This window comes from Neodiprion lecontei, chromosome 2, assembly GCF_021901455.1.
Source record: "Neodiprion lecontei isolate iyNeoLeco1 chromosome 2, iyNeoLeco1.1, whole genome shotgun sequence".
NCBI classification, from domain to species: Eukaryota; Metazoa; Arthropoda; class Insecta; order Hymenoptera; family Diprionidae; genus Neodiprion; species Neodiprion lecontei.
This window is the reverse complement of record NC_060261.1, coordinates 35,529,558-35,546,654: the sequence shown is the minus strand read 5'-3', so window position 1 is coordinate 35,546,654 and position 17,097 is coordinate 35,529,558. Positions and strand designations below refer to the sequence as shown.

General features: G+C 41.1%; 1 protein-coding gene across 2 annotated transcripts in view; it reads right to left on the bottom strand.

Moving 5' to 3' along the window:
- Positions 1 to 4,117: 4,117 nt before the first annotated feature.
- Positions 4,118 to 17,097, bottom strand: part of LOC107218001 (katanin p80 WD40 repeat-containing subunit B1) — a 41,836-nt gene continuing 28,856 nt past the window's right edge. The window contains exons 18-20 of one of the 2 annotated variants that reach the window (XR_006902579.1): positions 15,942 to 16,642; positions 12,892 to 13,482; positions 11,962 to 12,722 (exon numbers count right to left, since the gene is read on the bottom strand). The gene's annotated coding sequence lies outside the window, so the exon portion shown is untranslated. Of the gene's footprint in view, positions 4,447 to 4,567; positions 5,822 to 11,961; positions 12,723 to 12,891; positions 13,483 to 15,941; positions 16,643 to 17,097 lie in introns of those variants that run through there. The other variant, XR_006902584.1, reaches the window with a different exon arrangement.

Genomic DNA, 17,097 nt, shown 5'->3' with positions numbered 1-17,097 from the left:
AACAGGAGAGAAATTGAGAAGAAAAATACACCTGCTGAAAAATGTCGAAAATTCAGGTTTTCGTTTTTTGGCTGTAACTTTCGATGCGTTGATCGCAGCGCATTGGGACTGCGCCCAATCGATTTCTCTCGCAAAATTACGTCGGAATAGTGCCACAATTAATTTATTCCAGCACTTTTGAAAATCGCGAAAATTTTCGCCAAAAATACAAAGGGGTTAACCTTCCTTTTTTTTTGACCAAAAAATTTTTCGTCTCAGAATTGATTCGTATGACTCTTTCCCGACCAATTGGACCCCAAGGAACTCAGAAAACGCAGCGAAAAGAGCGTGGGATCAACAGGAGAGAAATTGAGAAGAAAAATACACCTGCTGAAAAGTGTCGAAAATTCGGGTTTTCGTTTTTTGGCTGTAACTTTCGATGCGTTGATCGCAGCGTATTGGGACTGCGCCCAATCGATTTCTCTCGCAAAATTACGTCGGAATAGTACCTGAAAGAATTGATTCCAGCACTTTTCAAAATCGCGAAAATTTTCGTCAAAAATACAAAGGGGTTAACCTTCCTTTTTTTTTGACCAAAAAATTTTTCGTCTCAGAATTGATTCGTATGACTCTTTCCCGACCAATTGGACCCCAAGGAACTCAGAAAACGCAGCGAAAAGAGCGTGGGATCAACAGGAGAGAAATTGAGAAGAAAAATACACCTGCTGAAAAGTGTCGAAAATTCAGGTTTTCGTTTGTCGGCTGTAACTTTCGATGCGTTGATCGCAGCGCATTGGGACTGCGCCCAATCGATTTCTCTCGCAAAATTACGTCGGAATAGTGCCTGAAAGAATTGATTCCAGCACTTTTTAAAATCGCGAAAATTTTCGCCAAAAATACAAAGAGGTTAACCTTCCTTTTTTTTTGACCAAAAAATTTTTCGTCTCAGAATTGATTCGTATGACTCTTTCCCGACCAATTGGACCCCAAGGAACTCAGAAAACGCAGCGAAAAGAGCGTGGGATCAACAGGAGAGAAATTGAGAAGAAAAATACACCTGCTGAAAAATGTCGAAAATTCAGGTTTTCGTTTTTTGGCTGTAACTTTCGATGCGTTGATCGCAGCGCATTGGGACTGCGCCCAATCGATTTCTCTCGCAAAATTACGTCGGAATAGTGCCACAATTAATTTATTCCAGCACTTTTGAAAATCGCGAAAATTTTCGCCAAAAATACAAAGGGGTTAACCTTCCTTTTTTTTTGACCAAAAAATTTTTCGTCTCAGAATTGATTCGTATGACTCTTTCCCGACCAATTGGACCCCAAGGAACTCAGAAAACGCAGCGAAAAGAGCGTGGGATCAACAGGAGAGAAATTGAGAAGAAAAATACACCTGCTGAAAAGTGTCGAAAATTCGGGTTTTCGTTTTTTGGCTGTAACTTTCGATGCGTTGATCGCAGCGTATTGGGACTGCGCCCAATCGATTTCTCTCGCAAAATTACGTCGGAATAGTACCTGAAAGAATTGATTCCAGCACTTTTCAAAATCGCGAAAATTTTCGTCAAAAATACAAAGGGGTTAACCTTCCTTTTTTTTTGACCAAAAAATTTTTCGTCTCAGAATTGATTCGTATGACTCTTTCCCGACCAATTGGACCCCAAGGAACTCAGAAAACGCAGCGAAAAGAGCGTGGGATCAACAGGAGAGAAATTGAGAAGAAAAATACACCTGCTGAAAAGTGTCGAAAATTCAGGTTTTCGTTTGTCGGCTGTAACTTTCGATGCGTTGATCGCAGCGTATTGGGACTGCGCCCAATCGATTTCTCTCGCAAAATTACGTCGGAATAGTACCTGAAAGAATTGATTCCAGCACTTTTCAAAATCGCGAAAATTTTCGTCAAAAATACAAAGGGGTTAACCTTCCTTTTTTTTTGACCAAAAAATTTTTCGTCTCAGAATTGATTCGTATGACTCTTTCCCGACCAATTGGACCCCAAGGAACTCAGAAAACGCAGCAAAAGGAGCGTGGGATCAACGGGAGAGAAGATACGAGGAAAAAAGCACCTGCTGAAAAATGTCGAAAATTCAGGTTTTCGTTTTTTGGCTGTAACTTTCGATGCGTTGATCGCAGCGCATTGGGACTGCGCCCAATCGATTTCTCTCGCAAAATTACGTCGGAATAGTGCCACAATTAATTTATTCCAGCACTTTTGAAAATCGCGAAAATTTTCGCCAAAAATACAAAGGGGTTAACCTTCCTTTTTTTTTGACCAAAAAATTTTTCGTCTCAGAATTGATTCGTATGACTCTTTCCCGACCAATTGGACCCCAAGGAACTCAGAAAACGCAGCGAAAAGAGCGTGGGATCAACAGGAGAGAAATTGAGAAGAAAAATACACCTGCTGAAAAGTGTCGAAAATTCGGGTTTTCGTTTTTTGGCTGTAACTTTCGATGCGTTGATCGCAGCGTATTGGGACTGCGCCCAATCGATTTCTCTCGCAAAATTACGTCGGAATAGTACCTGAAAGAATTGATTCCAGCACTTTTCAAAATCGCGAAAATTTTCGTCAAAAATACAAAGGGGTTAACCTTCCTTTTTTTTTGACCAAAAAATTTTTCGTCTCAGAATTGATTCGTATGACTCTTTCCCGACCAATTGGACCCCAAGGAACTCAGAAAACGCAGCGAAAAGAGCGTGGGATCAACAGGAGAGAAATTGAGAAGAAAAATACACCTGCTGAAAAGTGTCGAAAATTCAGGTTTTCGTTTGTCGGCTGTAACTTTCGATGCGTTGATCGCAGCGTATTGGGACTGCGCCCAATCGATTTCTCTCGCAAAATTACGTCGGAATAGTACCTGAAAGAATTGATTCCAGCACTTTTCAAAATCGCGAAAATTTTCGTCAAAAATACAAAGGGGTTAACCTTCCTTTTTTTTTGACCAAAAAATTTTTCGTCTCAGAATTGATTCGTATGACTCTTTCCCGACCAATTGGACCCCAAGGAACTCAGAAAACGCAGCAAAAGGAGCGTGGGATCAACGGGAGAGAAGATACGAGGAAAAAAGCACCTGCTGAAAAATGTCGAAAATTCAGGTTTTCGTTTTTTGGCTGTAACTTTCGATGCGTTGATCGCAGCGTATTGGCACTGCGCCCAATCGATTTCTCTCGCAAAATTACGTCGGAATAGTGCCACAATTAATTTATTCCAGCACTTTTGAAAATCGCGAAAATTTTCGCCAAAAATACAAAGGGGTTAACCTTCCTTTTTTTTTGACCAAAAAATTTTTCGTCTCAGAATTGATTCGTATGACTCTTTCCCGACCAATTGGACCCCAAGGAACTCTGAAAACGCAGCGAAAAGAGCGTGGGATCAACAGGAGAGAAATTAAGAAGAAAAATACACCTGCTGAAAAATGTCGAAAATTCAGGTTTTCGTTTTTTGGCCGTCACTTTTGATGCGTTGATCGCAGCGCATTGGGACTGCGCCCAATCGATTTCTCTCGCAAAATTACGTCGGAATAGTGCCACAATTAATTTATTCCAGCACTTTTGAAAATCGCGAAAATTTTCGCCAAAAATACAAAGGGGTTAGCCTTACTTTTTTCTTCATTTTTGGAGCTGAAAATTTTTCGTCTCAGATTTGATTTGTTTGTCCACTGTCTCGCTAATTGGACCCCCAGGAACTCAGAAAACGCATCGAAAAGAGCGTGGGACCAATGGCAGAAAAGTTAGGAAGGCAAGCTTCCGTTTTTTACTGTTACTCGTGATCTGTTGGTCGCAGCTTATTGACACTGCGCCCAATCGATTTCTCTTACAAAAATACGTCGGAATAGTGCACAACAGAATTTATTCTATCACTTTTCAAAATAGCGAAAATATTCATCAAAAATGCAAACGGCCTCACTTTTTCGTAATTTTTCGAAGTCTTAAATTTTTCGCGTTAGAATCGTTTCGCAGGGCTTTTTCCTCACGACGGGGTTCCTAAGGAATCCGAAAAATACATTAAAAAAAAGAGCGTGGGACCAACAGCAGAGAAATCCTGAAAAAAATTCTTGATTTTGAGCTGTAACTTTTGCTCCGTTGCTTGCAGCGTAAAAGCAACACCTGAGTAAACACGAAGAATGTACAAGGGAATTCATTTATTAATTGATTATAATACAGTTTACATGAAACAATAACAATATAATGTCGTACATGCCGTATTTTGCACAGACACATTGCTCCTCTGTGCAGGACAGAAGTTAAAGAATACTCAGAAATTACAAAAATAAGTATCACATATATCATGAATTGTATTTGACTTAAAGTCATGTGTATTGAACTCTCACTTTTTAATACCCGGGTAAGAATTTTATGTTCACTGGCAATAACTGGTAATGCGTTGTTCCCAGCGAGTCGAGACTGTGCGCAATAAATCACTTTTGCTTAATTACGTGGATATAGTGCATGAAAGAATTGATTTCAGCATCTGAAATAGTCAACAGATTTCTTCTGCAATATTATGTCGATGTAGGGGCTGAATGAATGGTTCCAGCATTTTTCAAAATCAATTTACTTTGCGGTGAAAGAATCTAAATGGGTCATTTTACCTTTTTCGCGATTTGGATTCAGAAACATCTCGTCGTACAGTTGATTTGTCAGACGTATTCTGGACGAATTTGACCCTCAGGAGTATAAAAATACAAAGAGCATCATGGGATCAACAGCTGTGAAAGTATGGCAGGATTTCACCGTTTCTAGCTTGTATCTTCTAAACTATATTAGTCATTGATTCGGTTCAAGTTGCAATGGGATTTATCATCGTTTATTCGAATATCGCACGCCTTGTACAAGAATTATTATCGCCTTACTTTACACCGTTCTTGTGGACTACTTTCAAATAATCATTCAGCATCAGACTCACTTTATACATGACGTACATCAGACTTAGCACAACTTTACCATACTGTCTTCTGTTTTCACTCCCCATTTTCAATAAACATATTTTTCTATCTTCTAGAAATGATTTCTTATCATCAATACATCCTCAAGTGTGGGCTTCATTTGTTTCTTGTAATGTGATCATTCAATATTCACAAAAAAATAATTTCTTACCGAATGAAAGTCATATTTCTGGTATGACATCATTAATTCTACTAATACACACGTAGATATATTCTCGCCTTGGATATCAAAGTACCTGGTCACGAAGCTGAGAATGAGTGTGAATGCCTGCGTATCACGTTACCGTTCAAAGTCAATCTGTCCGTCCGCTTGTCTGTCGCAGTGATTTCGATAGAATAAAACCACCCCTCCCTATTAATCTCTACGACCCCGGGCACACAGTGACGGCTATATATTTGCCGGTGTATTTGGTTCTCAATCCTGACATAATGACGGGCTGTCAATGGCTTGGAGTAATAGAAAATGCGGGGGAGTACAGGAGGCCTGGTATAACCGTAGTAATAGGTAATCTGTACGTGTTCCGTTCGCTTTCATTGAAGGGTCAGCATAGAACGTCGGAGCAATTGAATGCCCGGTTAGGGCACGAGAACTCTGGAATACGGCCGATTTGTTTGTACTCCTCTTCAATGCGCCGACAGATTTTGAAAATTAGTGCTAATTAGTTCAACAGGATAGGGATGTAAGGCCATACATTTAGTTAGTCATACCATTTAGTTACGTCCTCTTATAGCATTGTGCACTTTAAATCTTTTGGTACGCTTTTTCCTCGTTCTCACTCAGGCTGCACAGATCTTACGACGGCATCGTAGTCACAAAGCTATTCCTTGACAGATTTATCACCGTAGGAAGATGAAAGCTCGGAAACTCTTCGGCTAATGGAGGAAGCTCAGACACTTTGGCTAAAAAGTAAGACAACAATGATAATCGCAGAGTGAAGAAGAGGGCACCAGCAACTAAGATAATCTTATTGGACAATATTTTATGTACCTAGATAAATGTTTGGTTTTTTTTTCGATGGGTCAACGGTTTTCAGCCATGATCTTTCGACCCGTTTCATAATGTTTGATGAAAATTTTATGGTGTGCTTGGAGTCAGAAGAATTTCTTTATTCCGGAAAACGTTCATCTCACTAAGTGACGGATAAGACATTGGCTTTCTCCGCAGGGTTGATCGTTATTCATTGGATTTCTATTACTCGCAAACGTGTATGTTTACAGTTAAGCTCGTGACAACCAACACGTCCCTGGGCACAAGTTAAACCGATCGGTTACAGCGTGTAGGTGTCACTGAAACTGGAGAGGATGGAGCCCGACAGCTCTTTGTAGAATAAGATGTTTATTTTTGGAAATATACTCCGGGGCTTAGCTTAGACTAGGTTAAGAAACGATCGTACGCTTCTACGAACGCGTACAACCAGTTCGTAATTCCATGCCTAGATATTCACTTCACGTGGGCATGGACGTCATAATTCATGTATCTACTTAAGCAAATCAGACATTAAGACCGAGATGTACAATGTTTGTTCTGTTTTACTATCCATGTGACGTTTCACAGTGCATACCTAGGTAAGAATAATCTGCACGAAACCATATGTCAAAAACGCGCATGATTATTATTCTGAAAACTGTGTAAGCAACGCATTCTCCTTAGCAACTTGTGAACGAAAACCGTATAGGCCCCTTTTTTCATTGCACGGTTCCTTGATGGCCAACCTGATGTAAACTGATATCCTCAGGGTTTCACGACAATTCCCACCCATATTTTATATTCCCCTTGGTCGTGAAGTCTCGTGATCACGATATCTTACCGCCAAAGTATCTCGAAGTACCGACATTTTAACCCGTATTCACACGGATTTTATTTAATTTTAGCATCACTCATTACTTTCAGCAACGTCAGAGGTGAAGTTGCACATCATGAATATACATATATTTTGAAATTAATGAACGCACAGTTTTTTCTCTAGGGCTCAAAAGGTGCACTACCCTCGTGAACCTTACGGCTTTCTATGGTCGCTGAATTTCAGACCAGCTCAATAATATACGGGATGGTGAAGGAATATTGGAGCTGGTGAATGCACGAAGTGACGATATTCATGAGGCATGGAGAGAAAGAGATCCTAGGGGAACGCACGCTCCCTGTCAACGCTCAACTGTCAACTAAGCTCACGATAATTGCCAGCATCAGTGGGGATCACGAGCCACGCGCCTCCGAAACTCCCTTTAATTACACGTCACGTTCGCCTAGAGATCGCTTTGTTATACCGATAATCGGCAGAATCGCGGAAGCTTTTCACCGTTTTAAACAAACACAGGGTTCAGAGTTCAGGTTTTTTTCCGTTTACTTTCACCTTGCACTGAAATGTTATATGCACCACAAAATTATAGTCAACAATCTGCGTTGAAAATTTGAAAAGCCTTTTTACGTCAAGTACTTACAACTTTCGTCTACAGTGAAAGAATCCCGTCCGCAGATGAAAAAAAAGAGCTTATGTCAAGAGTGAGCCTGGAGTTGCAATTCGACTAAGAATTGAATCTGTGATTTCAGAGATAACCGAACGGATGATCCGTGATCTAATTTGAATACAACGACAAGTGTAAAGTCACACGGTGTATAATTTCATTTGCATACACCCATCGCTAATGCTCATCCTCAGGCAGACTGTACGTAATCAGATTCTCTCATAGATCGATTGACTAGAATAAAAGCGGCATGTTCGGTAGGAAGACTTCACTCCATTTGGCCACTTCACCCCGTGACTCGCCCCTCTTCACGTCCCTCCCAAATTTGTTCGGAAGTCAAGGTTTGAATGTATTTGCACTACGCGTGAACGTGGTGTATTCTACACGAATCAGATATACCAAGCTGGAGAAACGAAAGATATGGTCTCACATTTCGACGTGACAAAGACATCAGCCGTAAAATGGCCCTATAGTGCACCAAGCCTTCATCCAGTTTTTTTTAGGCATAGAAAGTCTCACCTTTTAGGTATACCACGAAAAGTGTAAGGCAGTTTTCAGCCCCACTTTGGTTCTGTTCCCTGCGTACTCCAGTCTGAACTCATCTTGGCTCGTACGGTACCTACATGATTTCATTTAGATGTATACGTCGGTTCGTTTGTGTAGGTCTATAGGGTGTTCCTAAGTGTATCTCTCATTGATTTCGTAGGTGAAATTCCATCAATTATCTGGAAACAAAAGTAACGTAGTCGTTACGAGCTGAATTTACAGAGCACTCGAGTGGTGAGGATATTACTTTCATTTTTTAAGCTGTAGCTTAACTTTTATCAACAAGTTGAGTGAGTGCAGATATCCAATAAAATCCAGAGACTAATGTTTCACACTAGCGTTTAAAGTCTTTAAGCTACTGTCGCCACGTCATCATTAACTTCCAAATCGCAAATCAAAGTATTTTACTAACAAAATGTTTGAGCGTGTAATGGAACACCCTTTATATGCGACACGCGTGCAGTCTCGTCTGGCTACATGCACAGTATTACGTTGATGCGTTCAAGTGTGTGCGTATGTGTGGATGCCAGTGTACGAGGGCAATGCTATACCTACAGCTCAATTGAACAAGACGCTTATTTCTTTCATTCATCTCGAAATAAATCCCATAGCATTCATTGAAACGATACAGGAACATAATCCCGGGACTCGATGTGTTTGCAGATGTTTTACATTCACACCCCGTCTGTTTGCAGACACTAAATTACACGGGACAATGCCGAATGCGTGCGCAACCCCTTCAGTCGCGACGGATTATAAAATCGGAAAAAGTACCCAGCGCCGATGTTCTTTTGTCAGTGACAGCGCCGGGCAAACAAGATGGAGGCTGCAGCCGTTAACAGCTGATACCTCTCGTATTTGTTACTTGAAAAAATGTGGCATTGATTATAACTAATGCAGATAACGCATTCTCCCAAGATCCTTTACCAAACATGGCATAATGTCTTATATTTATGTGATTTTCAAAAAATTCTCATGCAAGGCAAGCGTGTAGGTAATAAATTCACCTGTTTGTGTCGTTCAATCTTTCTGGAACCAATTAATTTTAAATGCTGAAACTGTCCCTCCGATCCATGCGCACTCTCGAATCTTGTCTGTGATCAATAAAGATTCCGCATTCCACAGATTCTCCGTGGTATCCATGGCGACGCAACGATGGCCGTTTAGGGCGTATCGACGCCTGCGTCGCGACGCCCGAGGACTCGCGTTCCTCCACTGTAGATAATGTACAATTTCACAATTCGATTCTAAGAAATAAAAATATGATATCTAAAGGTCTTGAGCATTAAATCGTAATTTTCTCCCGCAAAAAATTAAAGTTATCCATGCCCTGACTTCACTGTACGTTCACTATTCAATACTTAAAATAAATGATAGCAGTGTCAAGAACCAGCGTTATACTTCTGTGAGTTTCCTTTAGGTAGTACCAATGCATATACGGAGAAGGAAGAAGAAGTCTTTCACCTTCGCGTTAAGTTCACCGGTGCATCAAAATCAAAGCTAACCGAATGCGACGCACGGCTTCGTTGTGCAGTCAATGCTCACGGCGCCGTAAGCGTTATATTTTATTTTATTCGGAGGCACGACCCTGTGCGAGAGGCTGAGCACCAATGCGAGTTAATATCAAATAAATCAAAATAAAGGCTTGAATCCCATAGACCAGGTCACCGGGCGGGCGGGCGATGATGCGGAATGAACCTGGAGGGTAAGAGACTAAGGATCACTCCAGGACTACCGCCATGCTACGACACGGACCCCGCTACCTTCTATGTGCTCGATCGCAGCGTAAAGCCAATGCTGAATCTTGTGAACATTTTTCCACGCAGTCGATGGCTGATGTCGTCAGGTTTCGGTATTTCGATACCTTGAATTTGATTACAGTCTTTTGTATACAATTTCATTTTGATTGAAAATGCAGGTACTGTAATGAGTATCTGTATAATTAACCGATTTCCGATTGACGAAGCAATCGATTAATTCAATAACGAATTGACCGTCTGTAGTAGCAGTGAAATGTAGGCTTGTCGAAAACCCGTACATCGTGACCCGATTTTTGACACTTTCCTTGGGGTTAAGGCCATGATAAGCGGAAATTGATTTCACGCCTTTTGATTTACGACCCGAAAGCCAAAAGGTCGATTTGGGGTAAAACGGGGTAAAAACGGGGTGAATCAAACCCTTAATGTTCCCGGCGAAACATGTGTCGATCCTCCGCTCAGGAACCATACGTGTTATACGCGCAAGTGACAAAAAAGAGGGTAAATTTCCATTTTTATCGGCAAAACGACGTAAAAACCTTACATAAAAGGATACGCTGCACGTGATAGATCGACGTATGAAGATATCAAATCTCGATTTACACACCTGCCGATTAAATATAAGTTATTAGTTCAGATTTTGATTCAATTCACTTGTGTCAAGATTGCATTATCATTAATTTCTGAATTCTGCCCCTATCGAATGCGACGTCACTTGATCTCTTGACTGTATTTATTTTTAGATATTGAATTCCTGTTAACGTTCGATTGAGAATAATGTTCAGTGAAAATGTGTCTCTAATGCTGTCAATGCTGCAGTTTATCTCCGCGTGAATGGAAATAAAAGTGTCAAAACGTCAATTCTGCAAACCGAAGGCTCGAGCCAAACGAATAGCCAAGCCTCTTGCCCTACAGTGGGGTAAAGTCTAATGTTAAGCCTTTGACAATAATCTGAAACGTCGACGTGCTTTCAGCTCTGTATTTGCTGAGCCTCGAATAATACCAGATTATGGTGTTTCCGAAAACACGTCAATTCATATGGGAAACGCAAATACTATTAAATAAACCGAATCCACTAACAGTTTTTCCAAATCAACAACAAGCCATCGTCGCGCAGTGTGGAATGTATGAGAATAAAGCGAATCTCGTTATTATTGTGCATAATTTCAGCACCTATACGTATGGATACACGACAGCATCGAATTATACTTTAATCGATACAACAATCGCATGAAAATATTTTTAGAAAAAAGTGATTAACGGAAGAACAAGCGTACCCCGATTGTTGGTTTCACTGCAGGATCCATTTCCATGCTATGGACGAAATCCAACGAGCATCGTCTCTACTGCATTAGGACGTCGAAGAGCGGGATCAAATGGAACGTAAACAGGCTTAAAATTCATATTCAATAGGGTTTCATAATACACGGGGGTAAACATACCCCGCCCCGTATCATAATTACATAGGTGTGCGGTAACGGGATACATAGCAAACCCATACCTGTAATCCAAAGATTCTGTAAAATTTAAGTATGATCTTGTATCACAATATCACACACATTGCATGTGGATTGGTATTGATATAAATGCGGGATACACTGGAAGAAACGCGATCCCGAAGACGTTGTATAGAAGGGCATGAACCAGCGTCGGATTAACGTCAGCCCCGGTTTCCTCTCATCTGATCTCCTCTCCGCTTCTTTCGATATTCCCCCACTTCTGCCACCTCTCTCTCTCTCTCTCTCACCACCCTCAAGCTTCTACTTTTCTGCTGATTCCGTTCTCAAACTGAATTTTGAATTCAAAGTTTTCCATTCAACTTGCTGCACATGCAACAAGAAAAACGGCAGCTATCGATCTATGCTATTCAACTCGAGTGAAACTGCCGTAAAGATAAGCGGGTAAAATATTACAGTCTCGCTTGCAGTTTTATCGATTCGCTTCATTATATGCTTAATAAGTTGTTACTAACGATTTCTACCGGTGAAATAAAACGCTTGTATATTTAGCGATCTACGTTAAGGAGCGTGATCGATTTCAGAATCCATCGATCGTTCAGATCCAACAAGCCGTATCGGTTACAAAGTATCGGTATGAGGGAGCTCTCGAACGGCGAGTGATTGATAGGTATTCATGTGACGTGAACCATGTGATTTCCCGGTTTCAAGCTGCAGAAGAGGGTATACCTGAGTACACCGCCTTTCAAAAGTTTCGAAAATCTGCAAACATACTTTTATTGTATAATCGTCGATATGCCGCTGTGCAAATTCACGATTTGAAAAGTAGTTTATGTTTATTGTAAAGTAACATCATTATAGATAATACTCTTAATAACTTTGAATCATAATTTTACCGGTGACACAATCGCACGTATTCCTAATCATTATACTTCTTATTTAGACTGTCAAATGGTGTGTAAAAAATCAACTAAAATGGTAGTCAAAATTCCAGAAAAACCGAACATAGTAACACCCCGTCCTCTCCGAACTTGGCTTACGCTTTCTTGAAATCATAAGATTCGTTTACTTTAGCTTTCACCGCCAAAAGAGATCTGTATGCACCTGGTGATATAAAAATTGGCCACCCGGTCCAGGGTATAAACAGTGAGGCTTAGTACGCACGGTAACGTGTCCATCAAAGCCCCTTGACTTTTGTACCGTTGTCAGATTTCGTTTGAAAATTTTGACGGATCCATGTAGGTATAGATCTGCTTTGAAAAAAAAGAACTCCTGCGCTCTTGTAAACGCATATATGTTCGTCCGGCGCGTTCTTTCCGCCATGCACATCACTGCAATGCGGCATTTGCGCATTTTGGGGAATTTAGCCGTTGCATATACACACGCAGAAATCCCCTTTGTCAGCGAGTGAGCCAACTCAACGGTCGATGGAATTCTTCGACAGGCTCTCGTCCAGATTATTGAAAAATCAGTTCCGGTTCTGGACGAGGATAAAGAGAGACACAGTAAGTATCGTCGGCCGTCAGCGGCAGAAACGAAATATTTTCCGCCGTACTGCAGCGATGCACTTTTGCTGGACTGGAGGAAAAGAAAGTTGGTAAGCTGAATGTCGCACATTAGACTCTGAGAAAATCAAAGGGAACAATGCAAATAATTTTTCGCTGTCACAGTTGACGGACATTTGAGCTTCAGATTTTGAATCAAGAACCCGCAATATTATACGTGCATAAGATGAATCTTCTCTCACCGATTTTGCCTCGAAGATTCAGAGCGGATATCAAAACGATGTCTCTCTCATTGTGTCCAGGTTGTAAGCGGTACACGGAACCGAGAGGTGGAATCTTTTTCCCCCTTGGTTTGCAGACCCGGTGAGGTGGTGGAATCATTAATCAAATAAATTTCGTGGCTGTTGGAATTTCTATACAAGGATATAAGTACTGTAAATATTTCCTTTTTTTGATATATATTGTAGTTAACTATAGAAGCATAAGCTACCTGCCTGAAAAAACTGAACAATTGATTTCAAGGAAAGAGATTGTTTAAATGGGATGAATGGACGATCGTGTCTGGCAGAAACGGCGTGCCTGATACGTTTGCATTGCCGTATGAAGGACGTACAATGCATAGGCGTGTGAATCCAAGAACTACAAAAAATTTTATCAAATAGTTGCGATGGTCGTATCCGATAGTGTTAAATATTCTCGCATGCCTACCAAGACGTAATTCAGAGGGTACGTGCGTGGAATACGTACGAGGGAATTACCGGAGGGAGAAGAATGTATATTTGCACAACAAACACACGGTGTTCGAAGGTTGAGGTGCTGCACAATTCACTACCCTGTAAAAATGAAATATACATATAGAAAGGTTTAGCGAGACCAATTAGTGAAACGATTCGGTGTCGTTTCTTTTGTTTCAAGAACCCTCAAACAGTGCACGTCGCACGTCCTCTGTTTCACAGAGCTACGTATGAATTTGCATACAATAGAAGGGAGAATCCCGAGTGTTTACTGAATATGTATAAAATATTGCAAAAGGATGCTTGCAGTGAGTAGCATTGCTTCGAAGAGCGTGCAAACGAAACAGAAGGAACTTTCGAATTATTATATTTTTCCTTCCCTCGGCGCAAGTCGCAGAAGTCGGCGGGTATGCAATGTTGATAAATGCATAAACATGGGTTGGCTGTAAATGCGGCAAAGGGCCATAGGTCCCTTTCTAGGCGTTGCGTCGTCCGACCTGAGTTATTCCTAATAATAATAAACGAAGGAAGACGACAAGGACGACACGGGAACCCTCGGAGAATCGGCAATCGTTAGTTCGTAAGCCTCTACCTGCTCGGTGCTGTCGCCGAGCGTTTTCTCCATTCTGAACAACCAGATCGAATTGAAACGTAACTTTTGACGCATTGGCACCATTATACACGGCTATGCTATAGTGCAGGGATATGCCTGAAGAGAAAAAAAAAGGAACAACAGAAACTGGAAGAGGGAAAAGGATCGGGATCTGCAAATATTGTAATTTAAGTAAGGAAACTGACGGCTTATAGTCGTACAATTCGTTGTAAAACAATATTCAAAGTGTACCGGTTTTGGAAAAGTTTTTTTTTAATCCCAAAGTTAAATGATGGTAGTTAATAAAAGTTCTGCATCAGGTACTGATTCACGTGTCATAAGGCTGTTTTATTTAATTTTTATATCACGGATTGATGATTTACATTTGGAGCTTTCCCTTTACTGAATATTGAATAAAGTATATAAAATACCAAGTCCTGGCCTCGTTGTGTCAAGGGAAAGAAATGGTCGCATATAATCCGGCACCGGACGCCTAAAATTGAGATGTAAAGACGGGGCGTCGAAAAGGTCTTTTCTATTTTGATATTGAAAAGTCGAAACGCCTACGCGTCGGCCGGCAATGAATTGTATAGAAAAGAAATTCCAGACGACATATAGCGAGGCAGTTTCCTTGCGTAATAAATCATTTTAAGCGAGCTGGGGAAAACGGTAACTATTCGGTATAAAAATCGACGAAAATCGAAAATTTCTTTGGATCAGGTGTCGACTTCATGCAGCGCCATTCGCTCCTCAACGCTCATCGCACCGGTTGAAAAAATCACGTATTTTCTCTTCTTTATTTACGAGTATACTTGGATTGTGAAGAAAATCATCGGGACCTAATTTTTCCAAACTTTGACAATGCGACGCTTGATCAGGACCCGAATCACGTAAGCTCTTATTCAAATATCTCACACCACGAAAACCGGATATTACCGAGTCTTGCAGATACATGTCTACCGATTATCCTCCACGCAGGACTCCGCCGTAATACTCTGGGCAAGGAACGGTAATTTTCGTCATTATGTATAGGTATCCGAAATGTTTTGGAACGGGGAGTTGGGCACAAAAAAGTGTGGGTCAACCGTCCGCCCTCTAAAATTGGGCGGAAAGGCCCAATCCCGGGTATTGAAAGTTGTAATAGAAGGCAAAGGCGAAGCGACAAGGCAAAGGGACGGACGAGCGCTGAAAAACAGACGTAAAAATCGGTGCCCCTCGTCGTCAGAAGTAGCCGTCAATTGTTTCAATCCGAGTTAAACAAAGGAACGAGAGAACCGAGCCCTTCCCATCCCTTTCCGTCTCTCTTTCTCTCTCTCTCTCTCTCTTTATCTCCTGTCTCTGTCTCTCGCCTGCTCAACGGAGCGATCCGTAATCTCGTGTAGAAAAAGAAGTAGAAAAATGAACGTGAAATAAAAAAATAAAAATAAAAATCAACTGCGGACAAAAAGGAACGAGAATGAAAAAAGGGGGTACGGGTAACGCCCATATGAAACGAGGGACTGGGCCGAGAAAAATAGGCTGTCAAAATGAACAAAACTGCAGCGCAACAGTCATTGGGAACAAATCATCGTGCGCTAATCTATTCCCTTCATTATTTCAATCATTCCGATCACCAACCCGTTAACATTTATACACAATCCATTGAGACAAAACAGTTTAATAAAAAAATATTGAACGAATATCCCGACTTAAATTACGACAACTCGTATTTCGAGCTTCTACAGCGGGTGTAGAATTTTAGCGTAGCACAAACTCCGTTGGACGGGAGAATAAGAATTTCGCGGTGAAATTTAGCACCTAAAAGACAGTTACGAGGCGATGCATCGGAGCTACGAGTCGGTAACCGCTAATTTCACGCCCGTTTTAGCGACTATAATTCAACGAGATTTATAACACGTTGCGTCTTGGAGATATATTATACATATTATACGTATTCGCACATAGACGTAACGAGTCACATACTCACGTCTCTACCTTTCCAGTATCCGGCTTATCCTGACACGTCGTGTTCCATTAGGAAACACCTTCACTTTATGAGCTCTCCCGAGTGGAAAACAAAACCGTCTCTCTTTGTCTCTCATTCTTTTTGTTTCTCTGGGCCGCACTGCGTTCGTTTATTCTTTACGATCAGGAATCGTTAATTCTCCATCTGTGTTATTGTAGTCCATTCTATACGATTCTAGATCCTGTAGGTCGCATATCATGTCTAAAATTTTATTTGCTCGGAAAGAAAAACGACAGCCGTAATAAGAATAAAAAATATGACAACATCCGGCATTAAATAGGGAGAAAATAAGTTAGGAAATAGCAGCGATGCGCTGAGGGTCCTCGAGAAATGCTCAAGGGTTGTAGGCTGATGCAGTTTTAAAGCTCGGAAGCGTAGGTATATAGGTATTGTACATACATGAAACGTTGAAAAGTCCTGACGACAACGATGGACTTTTACGCGTCGAGATCTCACAGCGTGACGTCAAAATAACTAAACCTCCTTATTGTACGGAGTGAAGGGGTTTCTGATCGAATTATAGGGGAGGCGAAACCTTAAAGCCCGCCCGCGGCTCGTGTCTACTATTTAACAATCAGGATACGATAGTGGAACCGTGAACACAGCTGCACTGTAAACCCGAACTGTAGAGCCAGTAAGTACTTGTGCTAAAGTTGTGTAAACTGCAGACGTGTATTCAATACAGACATTTTTAGCAAGCGTTTACCAAAAACAATCAAGTACAGGGTGACTTGTGGGAATGATCGCAAAAGAAGAGAAGAACAACAAAAAGAAAGGTCAAGAAACAGAGAGGCGGAGAACGATAAGAGAAAAAAATTAGGCAAGACGGACTTTGAAGACGCAAGTCGCCTCTGCTTTCTCAAACTATTTATGCATTAACGAGGAGTCGTAATGGCTCGAAGCGAGCTTAAAGAATCGGAAGTTCATAGCGCCGCGTAAGCGAGGGGCAAGGAGGCACCATAAACGTATTTTTCGAATGGTTCCAAACGTGATGAACTAATTTTCCAGCCTAACTAGAAGAATTCGTTTATCATGCAACGATGTTAAATTGAGTTGTGAGCGCGTCTTCGGTAAGCGGACTAATTTCATTATTTCCATTTTCACTCCCCTCAATCCT